This window comes from Apaloderma vittatum, unplaced genomic scaffold (assembly GCF_000703405.1).
Source record: "Apaloderma vittatum isolate BGI_N311 unplaced genomic scaffold, ASM70340v1 scaffold8721, whole genome shotgun sequence".
Classification (NCBI taxonomy): domain Eukaryota; kingdom Metazoa; phylum Chordata; class Aves; order Trogoniformes; family Trogonidae; genus Apaloderma; species Apaloderma vittatum.
The window spans coordinates 63,358-79,514 of NW_009700782.1; the positions used below are offsets into that span (position 1 = coordinate 63,358).

The 16,157-nt window shown below is 40.5% G+C and overlaps 1 protein-coding gene across 1 annotated transcript in view; it reads right to left on the reverse strand.

Annotated features, from left to right (window-relative positions):
- Positions 1-14,144, reverse strand: part of TBL1XR1 (transducin (beta)-like 1 X-linked receptor 1) — a 62,572-nt gene extending 48,428 nt beyond the window's left edge. Inside the window, exon 1 of the mRNA XM_009878866.1 lies at positions 14,080-14,144. The gene's annotated coding sequence lies outside the window, so the exon portion shown is untranslated. The remainder of the gene's footprint in view (positions 1-14,079) is intronic.
- Between the last annotated feature and the right edge of the window lie 2,013 nt (positions 14,145-16,157).

Consider the following 16,157-nt stretch of genomic DNA (forward strand, 5'->3'; position numbering starts at 1 on the left):
TTAAATATGCTGAAAATACTGAAACCTTGAGGAGATCATTTAAAACATTTCCAGATTAGGGTGGGTTTGACCAGCTAAGTGAAAGTCTCCACTATCAGCAAATTTCGTTGAAGAAATAAAATGTGGGGATCCACGTCTTGTATCCTTGACTAAAAACCTGAGCCCAGCTATTGATAAGCAAATTTGTCTCTTGAGCTGTAACACTGCATTGATCTCACACCTTCTGCTTTATACCAAACCAGCACCAAGTCAAGACCTAGTTTGTATCTTTTGTTTTTTCTCCTATTCCAGATCAGTTTACTGCAACAGCTTATCTCAAAACATTAAAACATTAACACCAGAAGGAAAAGATTCTTTTTTCTTTTTAAAATTATTTTTTAGTTCCACTTATCCTCCGTAAAGTTGGCATTGCAGAGAAAAGGACATCTGACGTGATATTTATGGTTTAATTAATCTTAACAGAAAAAGTGATAGACTTCAGAGGTTTGGGTCTGTTACGGAGATGAAGGCAGGCAGTTTTCTGGGAAGTCCTGGCTCATACCGACCACTCAGAAAATGCACAACAAGAACTTCTTCCAACTACAGAAAAAGAACAAGCCAGTAATGGCCACTTAACCCCTACTGCTGGCAGATGAACACCCATTTCTAAGCACCATGTCGCCCGATGACTGCGGCACACCCCACAGGCTGCCCCAGAGCTGCTTTCCGCCAGCCACCCCACAGACTTCACGGTCCATCTGGGGGCATCCTTCTAAGGGTATTCCCCCTCCGACTCGCCAGGGAAGCTGTGCCTTTCCACCGACTTTACCAGAATTAATGAAGTTAATACGTTAAGCGAATTGGAATTATTATAATTGAATATTCTATTATATAACCACAGAAGCAATAGATCCTTTGCCATCACGGCCGTCACCCAATTTGCAGTTGAGAGCCAAATGTGACGACCCCGTGTAGGCAGCTGGAAGAGCAGACATGGTCATTCACTTACAAACCTTTGTGGATACAGAAGAGGGCAAAAGCATGACTCAGGCTGCAGGAGGCAACCAGAGACAGAAGAATGTCTGTCAAGTGATCATGGACTTCAGCTCCTAAATCTGCTCACAACTACTACAAACGTCACTCAGAACTACTCCTGACAATGCAATTAAAACCTGACTCAATTTCCAGGCATGATCGAGCTGCATTTTTTGCAGCACAGCCCTAGGTAACCAAGCTCATCCCTAGTTACCCTGCCCCTTCACTCTGTCTGTAACACCGAAACCTACCCCTGGGCTACTACACATCGGTGCCTCGGAGGAAAAGGCGCAAGCAGGCAGGCAGGGGAGCGGGTGTGCTTCGCAGACTTGGAGAGAAGGAAAAGCCAAACGAGTCCACGGGCAGTTTCTATCACGTCTCTGTGCCACGCAACTGACAGCAAGTGAACTACGAGGCTGCAAGGCCAGGATTATAAAAACCCAAAAAAACTCTGGTAGTCACCATCTTTTACTATCTAAGTATAAATCATGACGTGCATTGATATGAACCCTTGTAAAAACTCTGCTGTGGTTGTAGACACTTGGATAAAAAGGAGGTGTGTGAGCAGATCTACAAAACACACACACACACGACTGCCAAACAAAACGTGCAACAGATCACGGAGATTTTACTCATTTCACTTAAGTTTTTTCAGTTCTATTTCAGGCACATCTCTTTTTGCTCAAGGAACCTTTGCAACAATTAAAACCAGACATTATGAACGTTGTTATTATTATCACTATTTATCTGAATAATAGCAGCATCCAAAAGATCCTTTCTGAAGACAGGGGCCCCACTGTGCTAATGCTGCATAAACATGTAGAACTTTGGTCCTGTGCTGAAGAGATTGCAATCTAACCAGACAAGGTTGATAAACAACATAAAAGTAAAATGTCAACAACAACAAAAAAATCTCCTGTGCAGGATTTTTGTTGTTTCATTTTAATACATTTTCCTTAGACTATCTGCTATTCTTTCTCAGCGACCAAGGTCCTCCAAATTTTCTGCATCACTGCTGCTGCTCCTTCTGTCCTCCCAGCACATCCTATTAAAAAAATAAAATTTAAAAAAAATTTCCTCTTCCGTGGGTGGCAAAAAAACACTGAACAGTCCTCAAAAAATAATGACAGTATCAAGATGCAACATAGCTTTTCCAGTCATCCCTGAAAGGACGAGTTGTTTCTGAGTTAGGATAAATACAGTGTTGAATCTTTATCTAAATTCAGTAACTTCTCTGGTTAGTGAAATGAAATATTGGTGGTATTGAACAAGGAGTAAATGCTAGCCCTTGGTTTATGTGCAAAAAAAAACCCAAACAACCCCAAACTTAAAGGGCTATATAACGTTTGGAAGAAACAATTATATCCAGCTGGTAGCAAGAGAATGCGATTTCTCTTACTTTCTAACCATAGAGCAAAGGGCCTCCTACAGGTGGGTCCTCGCTCAGCCACAGCGAATGCAGCAGAAACAGGGGCACTGGGCTAGATTAGAGCCCAGCGAGCAGGGACGGGTTTGGAAGGAACAGGCTGAGAAAGGAGAGAAAAAAGCAGCAGGGGAACAGTCACTTGGTCTGGGCTTGGCTCTGGCTCCTGGCCGTGAGGGAACGCCGTGTTAAAGAGCTGCCGCTCTAGAAATTCGCAGCCATTATCCTAGCGCGAGGCAAAGCGCTGCACACGCACTCCTGCCTGTCTAGGAGCCGTTCTTCATTCAGCAAATATTTGGTAGGTTTGTGAGTCTCCAAAACAAATGATTTTTCTAGGTGTTAGTAAAAAATCTGTGCAGCTCGCCTAGATTTGGGTAGAAGTGATAAATAGATGCATTTCTTACAGCGAAGTCCACACTTTACAGCTTCCTACAGTCAATTCTCTCATTGCAACTCCATCCACGAGAAAGCAAGCAAAAACCCTTCTTCAAAACGCTCTGGGGTTTGGAGGATTTTTTGGCATTCACCTATCACTACAGAAACAATCGTCCCCCTCCCCCTTTCCGTATATTCCTGCTTCTCGACAATATTGCTCTTTTCATTTAACTCAAAATGCCTGTCATTAAATTCTTCTAGGAAGTAAGTCAGGGAATGCTTTACTTTTTGACAAATCCACTATACTTAAGGAATAGAAGTGTTTCTCCCACCCAATTCTTCAACTAAGCTTTCTAATTACAGCACTCTTATCACAGGATTTCGAGGCATGACAGCAGAGGCACGGGGAATCTAAAGTCGAGAGAGCCACAAAACTGCTCTTCAAGCACAATAAACCCACGCTCAGGGTAACAGCATACTATTGTTTCTCAGATTTACACAGCTTTACAGCCAGCTGCTCATGTACACGAGTGTTATCCTCCAAATTGACCTGATACTCAGCTTCTTACAAACCATCGAAGGACCAGGCAGTCACATTTCACCAACTTCTGTTCCCAAACAGGCCATTTTTGTTGACCTCTACGCAATTTCATGGAGGTAGTCAGAGGAGATGCGAGGCTGGACTAAATTTTTTTTAGAAAATATATATATAGCTACCCTTAACAGTCATTCTTTTTCCAGTGGAAGATTCCCAGGGAGGTTAGCGCTGTTCAAAACACAAATTTTATGCTGCCAGGGCAAGAGAATAAGGAAGCAAGTGTGAATTTTCTCTGACCCAGAACTCCAAGTCCCGTTCCCTATCCAGAGCACTGTGCCTAAAACCACAGCGGATTTTCCACCAGATGAATTATAAGTCACAAAAATATGTGGAACAATTAACTTTGCTTAAGCTGCAACGATTTTTCTTCAAAAGCAAGCAAGCATCAGGGTTCCGAACTTATGAGTCTTGCATAGCTGAGATCTTTTTAAGTAGATGTCACCCTCGCAGCTGTAACTTGGCACTTCTAGTAACACTCTGCTCAAACTTTGCCTTTGCTGATGTTTCCGCATTCACGCATTGTGCAGAAAGTCACAGATCAATCTTGGGGTAACAATAAAACCTTAAGAACCTCCAAAATGTGTATTTTTTCCATAGGTTTGCTAGTTTGTAGAGATGCCACGAGTTCTCTTTGGGAAGCTTTAGCGTTTATCTGCGTAGCATTCCTTTGCAAAGCACAGATTTCAAGTCATTTACATAACAGATTAAACTGTTTTCCAAACCAGAGAAAAAAAAGTGAATCTAAGACCTGTTAGGTGCTCCTGAATTTGCTGAATTATGATGTTTTTACTCATTACATTGTTTTCTGCCAGGTTAGAGTTTCAGTCTCACATTCCTAACAGACTCACAGAAGGACGTAACTGACTTACATACATGTCAAACCTGATAATCTGGCAAAACAGAACGTGGCTGAAAGATGACTGATGTTCTCCCCAGGTTATACGAAATTAACCTTTCTTATCTTTCAGAGATAAAAATCTGTTCCACAACAAACTGTATTTATTAGGAAGACCACCGGGCTCCTCCATTGAGCTCAGTTTGGACTAACGAGTATCCATTTTAAACCCAGTGGAGCTATTTTGCCTCCCAGCATATTATGGGAAGGTTACCCCAAAATCTTAATCCATTGGTGGATGAGATCTGTTTTTTCTAATTTCCAGTTTCAATACACCCCTTGCCAAGATACATGGGCTTCTTCTTATCCCAGCGCTGCCTTCCATCTAACGCAAAAAAAGCACCACACTCACTCAAGTCTTTATCAACCTAGACAGCAACTATATACCCTCTCAGGCTTCACTTTCACTGGGAAAAACCAACCAACTCTTGCAGTGTCTTCTAGTGAGATGGACTCAGCTCTTCCCACGCCATTTCCACAGTCCTCTTCTGCACCTGCTCCACTTTACACTTACCCTTCCCGAACGTGGTCTATCAGACTAGTTCAGTGTTACACATGGGGACCTGGTGGTGCTGCCTTGCACATGAGCAGCGCTAATGCTTTCCTATTTCCACCTTAAGTACATCTCCACAATTTTATGACTACATTTTGCAGAGCTGCAGGGCACGAGAGAAAATACGTCCTTTGATTTTACTGACTAATATACTCAAGTCTTTCTGTTCCTCCACCATTTTCAAGAGATGAACACTCAGGTCGTGCAAAATTCACATCCATCTCGAAGTTCACAACCATGCACCTTGTGTTATGAGATTTCAGTCCACTTTTTCCACTTTAAAACATCATCCAGCTCTTCCTGTAGGATACTCCATTCCTCATCTATACTTCTAGCACCTCCCAACTTTATGTCACTGGAAAATTTCATTGCGCGCTCCCACTTTTGGAGCCAAGTTCACTAGTGAATATATTGAAGTCAGCCCAAGACCAATTTTTAAGACAACCACCTTCCTCTTCATGCTAAGCACAACCTCTGTGAGCACAAAACAATGCTAACATACTCCTTATTCACCTTACAATTCTTTTACAACATTTCATTAGTGTCTTAATGGCTAATTTCCAATATGTTGCTGGAGTAAGCATCATATCACAGACAGATCAGTTCTAGTGTCTTCTTTTGTCTAAATCGGAAAATGAGTGACTTTATGAAAGAGAGGCCACAGAGATCCCACTACAGGTGTCTGTAAAGACCATGTGCTCAAGTCTTGCCTATTGTGATTATGAATATATATATATATACATACATATATGTACACACACGATATTGAGTAGCAACCCTTCCTCAGCTCCCTCCCAATGCAAAGCCAGAGCTCCCACGACCTCCAGACACCGGGACTTCAGGACTAAGGTATTTCAGAGGATCCTGGTTACATTACACCACATAACATTCATTCTTCCAAATACGCGACAATCCACATCCAGCTGTGAATGACTGAAAAGCAGCCTCAGGAAAATCAGAAGCATTAACAGCAGCAGTCCAACAGCGGCAACCTCAAGGGGGTAACCCCTGCAACTGCCATGACACAGTCATACTGCAGGACAAAAAAAATGTAGTTTATTTAGTTTATATTTAGAGAAAAAGAAAATTCAACTGAAATACATGAACCACCATAGAGACAACACATACACAAAAAAAAAAAAGGTAGTGCTTGTTGCTGTAGGCTACAAGGAGGCAGATGTGTGAGAAACTTTAGTCAGCTCCAATAAAGAGAATGGTGGAACAAAACTGGGCAGGTCAACATAAGCACCTTTAAAGATTATTCGTTCCCCTCCACAACAGCCTGTTCACCACAGCTTCCAGCTTGAGCCCAAACCTAAAAACACAAGAGTCTGCCTGCTGACTGGGGTGAACTTTCAACCAGGAAACTACTAAACAGCATAGGAAATATCCCAAGTAATAACAAAAATTGAACAATTCAGTAGAAAAGGATTTTGTTCTTAGAGAAAGTTAAATACAAAAGAAACTAAGAATCGGGCTAGTGGAAAGGTAGGCCACCAATCTGTTCCAAGGTGCATTCACGTTCACAAACTCATAAACATACAAGTTACTTGCTTATTGCAAAAAGCGTGAAATCTATAAGGAAAAAAAACAGTAATAATCTTGCCTAGAGAGCAAGACCTCACCCCAGGGGTACCAATGGCAGGAAATAGCTTGTACTGTATCTTCTATTTAGAGCAAAACCCCAACATCTCTAATGCTGTTTCCATTTGCAATGTATGTAATTAACAGTCACCTCCTCGCAGTGTTTCTGGGGGTCCCAACACCCGCACCTACTCCTGGGGTTACCTGCCATCCCCCAGACGGTCAGTCTCCAGAAAACATCTTGTGCCTCAGCCACTTCTTGGTTAAATCCACTCTGACTGCTCATTAGTAGAATAATTTATCAAGTGTTGCAAGAATAGCTGTTACAAATTTGTCTTCTATGTAAATCAGGTTCCACGCAACTAGGATGGAATTCCAGCCCTTTCAAATGCATTTTAATGTGAAATGTTGACATTAAGTCTTAAGTTCATTTGATTATTTTTTCTGTTTACGTTATTCGTAATCGGTTTTTCTGGCACTCTTTTCTGTTCCAGTTCAATCACTCAGTTGAATTACTTGGACTCCTGCGGAACTGCCCTAAAAAAAAAAGGAAAATTAACTAATGCTTCATTTGGTCTTGTGACCAAAAAACTTGTGTTTGCATTCCCTCTTTAACCTTTGACCATCTACTTTCCCCTTAATTTGTGTGTTATGTATCTGATAGTTTTAAATTTGTTTCTTTTATTCGTGAAGAAAGAATCTGCTGTGACGGTTGATCTCCCTCTATTTATTTTAACCACCACTAACTTTATTGTAGATTCTTATTAATAAGCACATGCTTACAATCACTTCTTTACAGTCCATCATACATGAATGTTATCTGACTTACTGTATTCTCTTTATCAGAAGTACATGGCTCTTCTCACAAAAAGTGCTGACTATGCTAAGAGAGAAAACAAGCTAATAAAAGAGTGAAATGGTCAATTTTGCAAATGCTCATTTGCCAGTTTATTACTTCATTAAAGTTCTCTCCTATTCATATTATTATAATGGACTTGAACTTAATTTATGCTGCTGGCTTTATCTTCTTTTTTTTAAACAGATGTCAAATACCTGAACACATGATAAAGCATTTTTAAAACACACGTAGACAATAAAACATGGTCCAACTGCAGCCAAAATAAATTAAAAGAAAGCATTAGATTTCATTAATATCATTAATGCGGGCAAGTACTCCAACTATGGCTGACATCTGACATCAGTATCCTACATTTGTGCAAATATTAAATACATGTATGTCGATCCTACATACACCTGCTGAGTCTCAGCCCCAAGAGGATTCAGATCTCGTGTCTTGAACAGTTTTTTGTATTTGTTCATTAAATCACAGTACGAGCACCACACATGACCTTCGTTCACAAATATGGGGGCTCTAACATAGTGACCACGATCTTTATTTCTATTCATATGGTGAACTAGAGGCTTGGCAGGTGAGCACAGGCTGCTAGACCTGGCATCCACACTGATGGCCACACAGACACAGGGTCCTCAGTGGCCAGCAGTTCTCAGTTTCTCCCAAGTAAATAAAAGTCAGTTTATTCAGTAACATTTTCCTCCCCGCAGCCTACAGGCTTCCTGTTGTTTTGCAACAATATTCGTTCTCTCCCAGCATCGACACCACTGAAATTAAGGGCAGCTTTTACTTTTGTTGACTTCAACTAATATCAACTTTCCATTGACAAGAAAGAAACAAAGATCAAGACCTGATGATCCAAGTGACGCGTTGACATGGTCATGTGTGAAACAAGCCCTGCTCCTCTCCAGATGGTAACACTTCACACGCTCGGACACAAAAGAGCCTGTCCTTGGCTTTTCTCTACAACATCCTAATGTCCAGTTGAATTTTTTTAATATGCAAACTTAGTCACTGTTGAGAACATTTAACGCTGTATTTCTAATTCTTTCATGTAACAGCAGGAAAAGGGTCATTTCAGGTGACACGACTTCACCACAGGCATATGGCAGTGAACTCACAGCAGAAACGTAAAATCTCCCTCTCCTCTAAAGCAGATGGCATGCTGATCAAGTCCGATATAATCCAATGCTAGCTGCACTGTTACTGCTGCTATTAACTATTGAATCAAACCTGGTATAAAGTAGTAAAGACAGAAGAAAAACAAGGCAGGGGAGGTGAAGGAGGAGGAAGACAATGAGGGGAAAAAACACAAGTCGTAACATAAAACAACCTACTGCAGCAGCAAGAGCCTCTTTTGAGGTATATTTAAGATTTAAAACTAGGAATGGCAATAGGCAAGGAGCAGCAACGGCCCTAAGGCTGGTTTAGAGGACATTCCCCCAGTTTGAGACACTGGCCCAGTTCCCCTCGCTCTTGTGATTGCTCTGCACTGGGCGCCTGCCAGGGGCTGCATATCCCGGCTGCTTAGATAATTACGTATGCAGGATTCTGCCGAGAATTCTTAGTCAAAGCTTATTTCTGAACTGTAAAATGCTTACGGAATCAGCTGAGAGAGTTCTCTGAGAAATACTACTTCAAAACAGAACCACCATTTCTTAAAATTTTTAAGGAGAGTGGTTTCCCGTTCAGTTGATTCATTCAGTAATGAACTTTACCTAATGGCAGAAAAAGGAAGGATAGGGTATTTTCTCTTTGAATAAGAAAGAGATCTTACTAGCCTTCTGTAAAAGAAAAAAAAAAAAGGGAAATAAAAAGAAAATGTTATATAGTTTTTAAAATCTTCCAAAAATGAATCAGAATGCAGTAGTACATAAAATTTTTAATGCTTATCACAGTATGCAACCTGTAAGATCACACAATTTTTTCCTTCTGCATCATTATTAGCATTTCCTCTTCAACACATAAACTACTAGATCAGCTAACTTGTGTGGATCCAATAAATAGAATTTAAGGGTGAACACTGTGAAATATAATTGTTCAGCTGCAATTATCAGACAGAATACATTGCACTTCACTTTCATCCATTGATTTCAGAAGGAGCAGAGTAGTCCAAATTTTCTGTTTAAAAAACTGCTAGAAATTTATTTTATTTTTTTTTTAAAGCTGTACTCCATAAACTGTACAACCAAGAGCCTCAATAATAAATGCCATGAACACTTTTAGGTCCTAGTGCTGAAAACACTTTCAAGCTTAGATAGCTCTCTGCACCTGAGTACTCCTTATTCATATCCCAAAAGAACTATTCCTACACTTGAAGCTATATGCATGCACATGTGTACGTATTTGAAGAATAAGGGCATTAGTCTTGCAGAGTTATTTATTTTGAAGCAACTACTCATGTCTCTTGCAGCCAACATCAAGTACTGCCCAGTTTTACAACTTCTCAAAAGCAAGAGTCTTACTGTGACGAAAACCAACCTTCAACTCCACCACCTTCCAAAGGTCTGCCCACCCGCAGATAATTCTTTCATATGCACTTAAGAGTTGTGAGATGACATTCAGCTCCTATTGAAACAAAGTCAATTTTGCAATTCCAGTGCAAACCCTGGAGCCAGAGGCACGGACCCTGGCAGGGTCCAGCAGAGGCAGGGCTTCCACACCAAATCCAACTCCTCCAGTTCTGGGTGCAGGCTCCTGCCCTCTCCCTTGCTTGTCTTCCACCCGCATGAAACCACGATGGACTGGCAGAAAAGATTAACCTGGCAGATAGATCAGCATTTAGATGGGTTTAACTGCTGTAGAACTACAGGCAAATAATTATATTAATTTATTCCTTAGCAGCTGTCTTCTAAGGAGTGGTAAGATCACACGATGACACTACAGAAGGCATCACAAAGGGGTTTGACGAAAAAGTCATGTTGCAGTCCTGGGGAAATTTTTGCAGACATCTTCCAACCCCTTCACGGAATGTTGCCTTCTTTGGAGAGACTTATCCTCCTCAGCTCCCCCAACCACCCCTGCTGTTTCTAGGCGAAAGCCTCGGGGTAGATAATCACATCGAAGTGTTGCGCCTGTGGAATTTACTGGCCCAAGGGACCGAGCACCTGCAGAGTCGTTCTCCTGTAACGAGTCTCTTACATGTAAGAACAGCTGATGTCATTCATAATGGGTGTGTTACACCTTCAATACCCAGTATGATTTATCCATCTAAAAGTAGACACCATTAAAAAGAATGGACTTAAAACACCTACTTTGTATGCACCTCGAGACTAGGAGGACACAATTTAGGCGTTGAACGATGCCACTTTTCCTGGAGACTAAGCAACGTTGTGCTCACTGCCTATCCTCAGACTTTGCCTGTGTCAGCTTGTAATAAGGGATTAAATCCTCTATTCTCCTCTGCAAGAGACCTTTTTAACTGGTCAGTGTGTTGATCTTCATCAAACCAACCAGTAAGAGATGGAGCCAAGAACCCACGCTTATTGCTTTTTAGGATGAGTCTCGGAAGGTCACCACGTTGCCTTTCTTACTTGATTCTCCAGCAGCCCTTTTTGCTCACATCCCACAAAATCAAATCCATCACAGCAAGCTGGTGTACGGCACTCACAAGCGGATACGTCTCAGCTTTCTGAGAGTTCCTGGCTTTTGCATACACATGTACCTATATACGTACACACAGGCACACCCATATGTAGCCACAAACATGTACTTACTTACGTGTACACACAAACACACGGAGGTAGATTCAAGAACCTGACACACACACAAATTCAATGACTTGTGGAAGACTGGAAGGCAAACTGGTTTGCTTCTAGAACTTGCACAAGAAGCTTTACACGGTTCAGTAGAAAATCTCTCTCAGGTAAGCTACCTGTTCCTTCACATACCAAAAAAATTAATTTGCTAAAGGCTCTGCAGGAATCCTGAGGTGATCTTTTGCTTAGGTCAAAGGTCCAGGACTTTTGATTTTTATTTCCAACACATCCATTAATCCATGTGACCATGAATTAACTATCCAGTTATCAGCCTCTAAATAAATCTTTGAAATCCTATGAAAGTAGCATCATACATTAAGTTTCATTTACTTAACAGGACATTTTTGTTATGTCTTTACATCTCCCTTGAGACTGAGGAACATTACTGTCAACTGGAAGAACGGGAAGAGCTTACACCAACTGAACACAGCCCTACTCTCTTTTGTCAGGCTATATCTCAGTATAAATTGCCAACAATTACAACACGTTTTTAAGATATTTTACCATATTTAGTTATCAGCTAGCATATTATATATGATGCAAAAAATAAGGACCTATTTAATTATCTTTTAAAAAGAAAAGCAACAAAAAACCAAAAGAGGATGTGTAACTTTAGTTTTACTTTTTTTTTTTTTTAGCACAAAGAAGTTTACAACACATTTTTAAGAAGTAATTGATATTTTACCATATTTAGTTATCAGCTAGCATATTATATACGATGCAAAAAATAAGCACCTATTTAATTATCTTTTAAAAAGAAAAGCAACGAAAAACCAAAAGAGGATCTGTAACTTTAGTTTTACTTTTTTTTTTTTTTAGCACAAAGAAGTGGAACTGACAACCATGGTTAAAAATAACTCATGAAAAATGCTAGTATCATTTCTCAAGGGAATCAGAAATCCATTTCTGATTCAAATATATGTATTGAACACGGGTAGCCAAGTCAAACCAAGTCCTGTTTGGGAGAAGAATACAAACTGCTTTTATCAGGTCAACCTCTAGACCATACTTTGTCTGCAAAAAGCACAGAGAAAAACAACATAATGAAAGCCTATACGAGCCTTTTTCTACTGTATATCAGATTAAGTTGCTTTTGGGATGATGAAGAATGTGTCTAGCTTGCCTCTCAAGTCTACAGTCAGACTGCTGCAAAGTTAACTAAGAGATGAGTAATTGTTTAGAAATCTCTGGTGTAATAAAATATAACAACATACAGCACAAAAGCAAGCGTTACAGAAAAGAGTGGGGAGTACTTCACTACAAGTAACGGTTGAGAATGTTTTATGATCACTGTAACAACTAGTGCGCCTTTGAGACTGTGCAATTTTGAATTTCTAATATAATTTGTAACGGGAAAATTAGGACAAAATGCATTAACATTTCAAGCACAGTCTCTCTGTACTTTAACATTTTATGAAGTATAAGGTCTAGGTTAATACGAAATGAGTCATGTTTTTAAGAGAGGCAGCAATACAGACCTGTATTTTAAATCATAACTAAAACCACGCTCAAGTAATACAAAATGAAAAGAAATCAGAGCAGCTTTTTGTTGGAAGAAGGTCAACAACAACAATGAATACTTGGCAATAATAGAAAAGGCTGAGTGCACTGTGAGTTTCAGTTTTGGGAAGCTGAAATACCAGGCTAAGCGACCACGTAAAAACCATGCCTGCTCTCTCACCAAATCTGTTCCCACCAGTGGAAATTCATCCCAAATCAATAAAAACTTCACACATATCAACTCTAAGGGGAAACATCAAGCTATTAAATGATGTACACGCTTAGTGCAGAACTCTGGATTTCAGAGTTTTTCAGATTTGCCATACTTAGCACCCAATACACACTGCACTACGTTCCACTCCATGATGTCTTCAAGAGTCAACAGATTCACTTCCCATGTTTCAAATTAAAGCAGCTGCATTCAAGCAAATTCTCTTGGAGAGTCATTTTGCTCACAGGGCAAAGACAGCGAAGTTGCAAAGGTATAAGTGAGACTGTAACTTATTTACATATTCTTTAGGTCCATGCCCGCATGCAAACCAAAAGGAACCCAGCTCAGCTCTCAGATCCCAAATTGAGTTTTCAAGGCCAGTGGTTAGAAATACCATTCCTTTAACTTCTATACTGAGTATAATGATCCAGAGATGGTTGAAATACAAAATTCAGGCTGGCATTTTATGCATGTATTTCTTAAGGCTAATGCTTCGGTTGCCATTCCTGTACTGTGACAAGGCAAGATACCAAAACTGCTGGAAAAAGAATATTCGATCAAAGCTGAAGCAGGAAGTTCCAGCCCTTCTCTTCAGACCTCACCTCTACTTTCCATCTGCGCAAGATACCAAAACTACTGGAAAAAGAATATTTGATCAAAGCTGAAGCAGGAAGTTCCAGCCCTCTCTTCAGACCTCACCTCTACTTTCCATCTGCACAACTATCAGGAAACATAAGTAAACCATCAAGACAGCCTGCAAATATGACCTGCCAATAGCCTGCAACATCAAGTAATACTCCAGAGAGGAGCAAGAAGATCGCATCAGCCAAGCCCCTTTCTGCAGCAGCTCAGATTTTAGCTTCACCAGCCTTACGCTGTCAAATGCGCTGAAGCAAAATACACCTGGCACTGCGCAGGTTTTTTACAGGAGAGGCTGTTAATACTGAAACACACTGCAGAGAGCACTCAAGGGAGGGCAACAGAGCACTCGCCTTGGCTACAGCTTGCCCCAAACAGGCTTTTGGCCAAAAGAAGAACCAAAACCAGTTACCAAAAGGATGAGCTGTGTTATTGTCAAGTCACGCTTCTTGCTTCAGAATTGACGTGCTGCCCTGCTTTCCGCAGGATAAAAATCCAGATACAATTTCAATATTTTTTAATCGAATGGAATAGTGGTCTAGATGTTTCTTTAAAAAATTAAGTAATCCACTTTTGTACTACGAAGTGGTTACTGCAAAAATACAACTTGGAATCCAAGACGTTTTATGGTGCATAAAGAACCAAATCACCTTTAGCCACTTAAAGAGGTACTTACCATTGGCAGTGCATTGATATGCAGAAGTTTTCCTTTCAGGTGCCTCTTGCCACACAAGGGTGATGCTGCAAAGGAAAAAAGGAGACAAAATAATAAACATTAATATGAATTATTTTGAAAACGGTGGTGTTAACACAATAAAACTTTTTCAAGTATGGGCCTGCATGGCTCTTCCAGCCTGCTCTGCACTGAATTTGGGTACAGCCCAGAGCAGTAGCGACCAGGCAGAGCTGGGGTTTTGCATATAACCCCGTGCTCCCGCAGGGACCCTGAAACCCAAACCTCTGAACAAATCAGCCTGTTGAATGAATCCTTATGCCTCGAGACAGTCGCACTGACGTAGCAGGAGCGCACGCAAATAAAACAACTCGTGTATGAAAATCTCCCTATCTGGGTTTTGCCTTCGTTCCCCAGAAAAAGCTTTGGGAAGTTCACAAGGCAGCTCACAGCATCTTCAGCCCATGCCAAATTTTTTTTTTTTCTGGAAATAAACCTCAGCTACTGACCTCTAAACACTCTGAAAAGCCCCAAACAAAAATCTAACTTTCAGCAGTTTGACTTTCAAGATAGTTACATCCGCTGTAAAGCAGTAAAGAAAAAAAATAATCCATTTCTCTAACACATATTGCACTAAATAACTCCATATACACAGGTGTGCGTATGTACCCAGATCGTTACCAACTCCTGCAGAGACCTCAGTAACAAAATAAAACGGCTCATACTAATTGCTGGTGACATTTGACAACACATACATAATAGAAATCTTCCTACTGCAATATTCAAGAGAAAAAAACGTTCCCATCTTCAAAAACCAAACAAAAACACAATAAAAAAAATCCATGTTCTCCTACATTCTAGCAGTTTTCTTTGCATATCAATAATAATTTCATGTATCTTACGACAAAATAGTTAAGTATAAGCAAATGCATTTTGATGTCCAGATAGAAAGTCTATCCACTGTAGCACCCATTTTTACTCAGTAATGACAAACAATATTTATTCACACTATTATTTCCAAGTCGATACTCTCCATACAAATAGTTGCCAGACTACTTTTCCTTAGGAAATAATCTAGTCGCCCACTCAAAGAGCAGAAAGGGGGACAGATGGACATGGGTGACTAATAAAGTATTATCAGACTATTTTTAGATTAAACTACTTACAAAGCATCTGTAAGCTGTGTTGAAAAACTTTGACTATGAGTAAAGAATAACGACAGTTTTCGGGGCTCATGAACAACACAAAGTTCTCGCATGCAATTTTCAAGCTCAACCAGTAGGAAATGGTTTGTTATAAAGCCATTTTTGAACCTAGACAAAAAAAATAAAATTAAATTAAAAAAAAACCCAGAGCTGCAGCAGTCTGCCTAAATTTATTCTTAAAAGATCCCACCCACACCACGAAGGCGGGCAGAAATGTAACCTTCACAGTGCAAGTAAGAGGCGCTGCAGAGGATGCTGGAGAATGTAGGAATGCTGGGAATTGAAAGAATTTGCAAACATGCTCTTGAGTCCATGCTCGGTTGTACTGGTGCCTCAGAAATTACATACATAGGCAGAGGAAACCTCCACTCAGGCGCTCCTGTTTTCCCACAAGGAGCTACCCAAAGTTTTTCCACAGTCTGAGCTGCAGACCAGCAGAGAATAGAAAGCTTTATCACCTCGCAGACCCCATAAAAAGCACTACTTGCTTCTAGTAAGAGCTTTTCTTAAAACCAGAACAAAACACCAAGCAGCCAGTATGATTTTGAGAACAGTCTAAATCACTACACAAGCTGTGGGCGGAGAAAGGCAGAGGAGGGCTCCGCTGCCTCGTTCCGAGCGTGATGCCTGGTTTGGGTTATTTCATTTGGGAAGGAACACGGCAAACATAAACAAAAGGATGACTGCACAAACATAAACCATTTTCTTCAATGAAGAAAGGCTTCCTTCAGTATATACTGCCCAAACCGTCTCCTTCCAACACCTCTTTGCCCTTGTGCAATCTTCTGAGTGCAGCGCTTATCTTCAAAGCCAGAGAAGGAAACCTTTCTGCCTGATCCGTGGAAGAGGGTTCTTGTCCTTCGCTTTATATCTAAG